The following is a 7776-nucleotide window of genomic DNA, read 5'->3' on the forward strand; positions in this document are numbered from 1 at the left end:
AACAGGTTAATCATCTGTTGCAACATATGACTATATTTGTTTGGTCATTTTCAAAAGATGTCTTTATTTGTTCGGTCATTTTCAACAGATGTCTTTATCTGTTTAGTCATTTTCAACAGATTACTCATCTTTTGCAATATGTTAGTCATCTATTAATTCATATTAAGCCATTATATTAGTAATAACTAAATTTATTTAACTAGAATTAAACATGAATTAATAAGTTAAATTACAGTTTCTATTAATCTCATGGTAATTACACTATCAACTAAGTGTGTTCGTCCTGAGTAGAGTGATCAATTGACCAATTTTATTTGAAATGGATAAAACCAAACCATAATTAGAAATAACTATATTGATTTAACTAAAATTAAAGATGAATTAGTAAGTTGAATTTCAATTTCAATTAATTTTATAGTAATTACATGATCAACTAAGTGTTTCGTCTTAAGTAGAATGATCAATTGACCAATTTTATTTGAAATAATTAAAATCAAACAATTATTAGTAATGATTAAATTAATTTAACTAAAATTAAAGATGAATTGATAATTTTTATTACGATTTCAATTAATCTCATAGCAATTACATGATCATCTAAGTGTGCTCGTCTTGAGTAACGTGTTAATTGACCAATTTTATTTGAAATGATTCAAATTAAGATATTATTAGTAATAACTATATTGATTTAACTAAAATTAAATATGAATTGATAAGTGCAATTACGATTTTAATTATTCTCATATTAATTACACGAGCATCTTAGTGTGTTCGTTCTGAGTAGAGTGATCAATTGACTAATTTTATTTGAGATGATTCAAATTAAGTCATTATTAGTAATATCTAAATTAATTGTATAATTACAATTTCAATTAATCTCATAGTAATTACATGATCATTTAAGTGTATAACCTATTGCAATAGATTTAATCTATTGCAACAGATGAGTCATCTGTTGAAAATTATCAAACAAATATACACATATTTTGCAATAGATTAGTTATCTGTTGTAATAAATGTCTTTATCTGTTGATCATTTCCAACAGATGACCAATCTGTTGCAACATATGAGTTTATCTGTTTGTTATTTCCAATAGATTACTAATCTGTTGCAATAGATGACTAATCTATTGCAACAGATGTCTTTATCTGTTTGGTCATTTTCAACAGATTACTCATCTTTTGCAACATCTTAATGGTCTATTGATTCATATTAAGCCATTATATTAGTAATAACTAAATTGATTTAACTAGTATTAATAAGTTCAATTACTGTTTTAATTAATCTCATGGTAATTACACGATCAACTGAGTATGTTCGTCCTGGGTAGGGTGATCAATTGACCAATTTTATTTGAAATGATTCAAACCAAGCCATAATTAGAAATAACTATATTGATTTAACTAAAATTAAAGATGAATTAGTAAGTTGACTTACAATTTCAATTAATTTAATAGTAATTACATGATCAACTAAGTGTTTCGTCTTAAGTAGAATGATCAATTGACCAATTTGATTTGAAATAATTAAAATTAAGCAATTATTAGTAATAACTAAATTAATTTAACTAAAATTAAAGATGAATTGATAATTTAATTACGATTTTCATTAATATCATAGTAATTGCATGATCATCTAAGTGTATTTGTCTTGAGTAAAGTGTTAATTGATCAATTTTATTGTAATGATTCAAATTAAGACATTATTAGTAATAACAACATTTATTTAACTAAAATTAAAGATGAATGGATAAGTTCAATTACGATTTCAATTATTCTCACATTAATTACACGATCATCTTAGTGTGTCGTTCTGAGTAGAGTGATCAATTGACTAATTTTATTTGAAATAGTTCAAATTATGTCATTATTAGTAATAGATAAATTGATTTATTAATTACAATTTCAATTAATCTCATGGTAATTACATAATCATTTAAGTGTATAACCTATTGCAACAGATTTAACCTGTTGCAACAGATGAGTCATCTGTTGAAAATTATCAAGCAGATATACACATATATTGTAATAGATTGGTCATTTGTTGTAACAAATATCTTTATCTGTTGGTCATTTCCAACAGATGACCAATCTGTTGCAATATATGACTTTATATGTTTGTCATTTCCAGTAGATTACTAATTTATTGCAATAGATAAGTAATCTGTTGCAACAGATGTCTTTATCTGTCTGGTCATTTTCAACATATTACTAATTTGTTGTGGCAGGCGATTAATCTGTTGCAATGGACGTGTTTATCTACTTGGTCATTTCCAATAGATTACCCATCTGTTGCAATAGATGGGTCATCTGTTATCACTCTATCTTTAATTTTGTTGCAATAGTAAATAATCTTGTATTGTTATTTAATTTTAGTCTATGACCTTGCTCTTAACCAAACACTTTTTTTCTTGTAGTTGACTCTTTCCACTCCTGAATGCTCAAAAATCTACACCTCTCAACATCTTAAAAAAATAGGTAGAATGAAAAAAATAAAAATAAACTCAATCAATCAAATAAAGATTTTCTCACTCATTACATAAAAAATATTTACAACATTAGGTAGATTCGATAAAATAAATTACAAATGATAAAAAAATATATAACCTAATAATAATTATTATTATTATTGTCAATCGAAAATCCATTGGGCAGAACACCCCTCAGCCTTCGAATCCCACGAAGCACCCTTGTTGTCGCGGCGCTTAACTCTCACTCGAGTTCATGAACCAGCCTTTCAAATTCCTACACGGTGTCAAGCAGAATCGCCATGTACCAAATCAGATCAGTCATATCTAGAACATGCATGAACAAATAATAAAAAACACTAAACCATATATAGTACCAACTGGTAGTTTAACAAAAAAAATGTGAAACTTAACTAGAAAATAGATGCATGTTAATAATTTTCATATTAGAACAAGAAAATAAAACATACCTCAATGGACGAACAAGAAATTTATTTTTGAAAGAGAAGTGATTGAAGATATAATGATAATTTTATGCAAGACAAGATACAAGAGATAGAGCTGAGGAGATCTATTTATAAAAGATTGAATAAGTGAGTAGTACAGTGTGTTAGGCAAAAAATTACGACCGTTCACCTCTTTTTTAATAATTATGTCTCTTAATTATATCGAACTTGATGACTTTTCGATTATTTAAATTAAAAAAATAGATTTAAATACAAAAAAGGTGAAAAGTCATAACTTTTCATCTTTTTGGTATTTTAGTTATTTAAATTAAATAGCTACATAATTGTGTTTATCATATTTTTTCATATTACTTATTTATGAATCATTTTTTAAATTAAATGATTGAAAAGTCATGACCCTTGAGTTCTTCCAACAGATGATCTGTTTGTTGCAACATATGGTCCATCTGTTACAACAGATAATCCTTCTGTTGCAACATATGACTCATCTGTTGGAGTAATTGATTCATTTTTGCAACATATGTTCATTTGTTGCAACAGATTATTCATTTATTGCAACAGATTGTTTATTTGTTGAAAAAATAAATCAATAACAAGATTTATTCAATAGAAATAATAACAAATCATCATTTATCAATACACCATTTTTACCATGAGACTAATTACAATCGTAATTGATCTTACTAATTCATTTTTAATTTTAGTTAAATCAATAAAGTTATTTCTAATGATGGATTAGTTTGAATCATTTCAAATAAAATTGGTCAATTGATCACTCTACTCAGGATGAACATACTTAGCTGATCGTGTAATTACCATGAGATTAATTGAAACTATAATTGAACTTATTAATTCATATTTTATTTTAGTTAAATCAATTAGTTATTACTAATAATGGCTTATAGATGAATAACATGTTGCAATACATGAGTAACCTGTTGGAAAAGACCAAACAGTTAAAGACATTTGTTGAAAATGGCCAAACAGATATAGACATCTGTTGCAATAGATGACTAACCTGTTGCAATAGCTAACTCATCTATTGAAAACTCAAACAAATATAGACATCTGTTGCAACAGATGACTAAATTGTTGCAACATATGACTCATCTATTGGAAATTATTAAATAGACAAGATATATGTTGAAAAGCAATTTAAAATACTAAAGCTCAAATGTTTTTAGGAGAACTCAAATATTTGTCCCCTTGTCTAAGGTCTTGTATTAAAAACTTGTCTTCAATTTTAATTAAATTAATTTAGTTATTATTAATAATTGCTTAATTTGAATAAACAAATGACTAGCTTGTTATAAACATCTGTTGCAATAGATGACTAACTTGTTGCAACAAATAGATAATCTGTTGAAAAATAATTAAAATACTAGGGAACTCACATATTTTTAGGAGAACACAAATATTTGTCCCATTAACGTCTTTAATTTTAGCTAAATCAATTTAGTTATTACTAATAATTGCTTAATTTGAATCAACAAATGACTAACATGTTGCATTGGATGATTCATCTGTTGGAAATTATCAAACAGATAGAAAATCTGTTGTAACAGATGGGTGAACTATTAGAAAGTAATTAAAGTACTAGGGAACTTAAATATTTTTAGGAGAACTCAAACGTTTGTCCCCTTGATCCTTTTGTATTTGATGTATGGTATATTATTTTTGTCTTCTTTACCTGTTTCATGAAATTTTTCATGTGTTTTACTTATTCGTTGTGCCCCTGTTGAATTTTTTGAAAAAACTTTTAGGTCAAATTTTGTTCGTATATCACTTGGACATTACTTAATAGCTTATTTTGTAAGTAAAATTATTATTTTTGTTGAATTTCTTATTTGGTGTATCTGCTACTGCTACAATGGATAGAACCTGCAACATGAATTCAGTATATGAGTCATCTATTACAACAAGTGAGTAATTTGTTGCATTATATGACTAATCTGTTGCAATAGATGACCCATATGTTGGATTCATGTTACAACACTATAAAATAAATCCAACAGATAAGTAATTTATTGCAACAGATTAGTCATATATGTTGCAACAGATTACTCATTTGTTGCAATAAATTAGTCAAATATGTTGCAATAGATTACTCACCTGTTGCAACAAATTAGTCATATATGTTACAACAGATTAGTCATATATGTTGCAACATATTACTAATCTGGGCAACAGATTAGTCAAATATATTACAATAGATTACTAATCTACACAACATATTAGTCATATATGTTGCAACAGATTACTAATTTTTACAACAGATTAGTCATATATATTGCAACAGACTACTCATCTGTTGGATTCACGTTACATGTTTTATCCATTATTAAAAAACAGCAGTAACAGATACATCCAGTTGAGAAATTCAACTAAAAAATAACAAACATTTAAAAAAATAACATAAAACATTACAAAAATAACAAATACCAATAAATCAAGTTCCTCATTTCATTACTTAAAAGCCCTAACTTTTTACCTGTGAAAATCAAAAAGAAACGATGAAGAACTCAAAGTTGTTGTCGCTGGAGAATGTTGTCACGTCGACTGACGGTTGAAAGTCAAAAAGGAACGGGCAAGAACTCAAAACTATTTGTTGCCACAGGTTGAAGTTGCACAAGATTGAAGGGAGAAATTTGGAAAGTTGGTTGTTGAGAGAAGTTAGAGAGAGAAACTATCAAAAGAAAGAGAGAAAGAGAGAAGAGAGATTGATTTGTAGAGAGAGGAAAGTTTTGTGGGTGTGGGTTAATTTGTATTTTTGAAAATATTCAAAAGTTTGGAAAATATTAATCAAGTCCACAATTAACCTAATCAAGTTTTTTAATTATGTTTGACCCTTTAAGTTGGTCAATGTCACCAATCCTTCATTCAAGACTTAAACGACACCTTTCCTTCAATTTTCTCTGCTAAGTTTTCCTAAAAATGGCTATTTTTTTAATACGTGTCCTTTGCTTCTTTTATTTTGTATTTTGGTTATACTTCTTTTCTTTTGTATTTGACTTACACTTCCATAAAGTAATTCCATTATTTCATGTTTATCTTCAACTACCATGAATGTTGCTATTGCATATTCAATGAAGTTGAGATTTTAATTTGAAATAAAGTACTTATGTGTGCTTATAAATGCAGTAAGATGGTAAGATAATTTCTTTCATATATATATATATATATATATAATTCCAATAGCATAAATTTCTTTAAGTCGTCAGCACCATATACAGATTAACTTCATATTACAACTACCTTAATGTGCAGATTGCAATTCGCATCATAAAAAAAATCATGAAAGTTCATATTACAAAAGTTACATATAAAGAACATACACATGAACACTCACACACATACACCTATTTTTTTACATAAATTGTAAGAAAATAGAAGAAAAAAAATAAAAAATTAGTATATAATTTTTTAAGCTCTTGTTCGATAGCCTCTTTGACAAACGATCAACCTTCAAAAGCCTATAAAATTTACAATAATAAAAAAATCATGAAAGTTCATAGTATAGAAGTTACATATAAAGAACATTGCCATGAACACTCACGCACGCACATACCTATTGCTTTTACATTAACTATAAGAAAATGGACGAAAAAAGAAATACAAAATTAGTGTATAATTTTTTAAGCTATTGTTCGTAGTCTTTTTGACAAACGATCAACCTTCCAAAGTCTATAAAATTTACAATAATCAAAAAATCATGAAAGTTCATATTATAGAAGTTACATATAGAGAACATACTCATGAACACTGACACACACACACACCTAATTTTTTTTTTACGTTAACCATAAGAAAATACATGAAAAAGAAATAAAAAATTAGTGCACAATTTTTTTAAGCTCTTGTTCGATAGCCTCTTTGACAAACAATCAACCTTCAAATGTCTTCTTAATAATCTTGAATTTAATACTATAAATAATAATATAAAGAACACTATTTCAAATATAAAACAAAAAGGATATTCTTGAGTATGGGTCTCATAAAACAAAATATTATGACTTTATATAGATGAAAATGGAGGAACATCATAAGTTATCTTAAATTTTATAATTAAATAATTGGAGGTTACGAATATGAAAATTTAAAAGTCATGAAGTTAATAATATTATTAAGAGTACAAATTTAATTTTTTTTAATTATATATAGATATAAATTTTACTTAATACAAATCAATTACATTAATTATAAAGGAAGATAAAAATAATTAACAAAATATTAAGAGTTTGAAAATAAAAAAAAATAAAAAATAAAAGAGAAAAAACATGGTCTTCTTGAACATTAACTAATTGAGGGTTATGAATATGAAAGGCTTAAGAATTATGGACATTACTAATATTTAAGAGTAGAATTTATGTAATTGAATGTATACACTCTTAAGTATATAAATATATTTTTATGTGAATTTTCATCAATTATGTATTTTCAGTCTTCTAAAAGTTTAATTTTTATATATTACATTCTATAAGTGAAACAGTAATTTCATTTTTCTTAAAAGAAAGTAGAGAAAAAAAAAGATTTCATAAAATTGAATTTATTTTCATACCTAATTTTAGTAAGTTTTAAACTTGTTTATTATTTATATATATAACACAAATCTAATTATATGAATCTCATATTTTTTATCTTATTTTATCCTTTTCATTTCTCTTTAAACTATAAAATGTGAAAAATCAAAAACTACAATCTAATGAATCAATAAACAACTTTCTTATGAATTAAAATGTCATTTAAAAATTATAAACTAATGTTACATTCTCATATTTTATCAAAATATTTACTAAAATTGATGTACATAATTGCGGAAGGATCCATAATACTTTCTTAAG

This window comes from Capsicum annuum, chromosome 12 (genome assembly GCF_002878395.1).
Source record: "Capsicum annuum cultivar UCD-10X-F1 chromosome 12, UCD10Xv1.1, whole genome shotgun sequence".
NCBI lineage: Eukaryota > Viridiplantae > Streptophyta > Magnoliopsida > Solanales > Solanaceae > Capsicum > Capsicum annuum.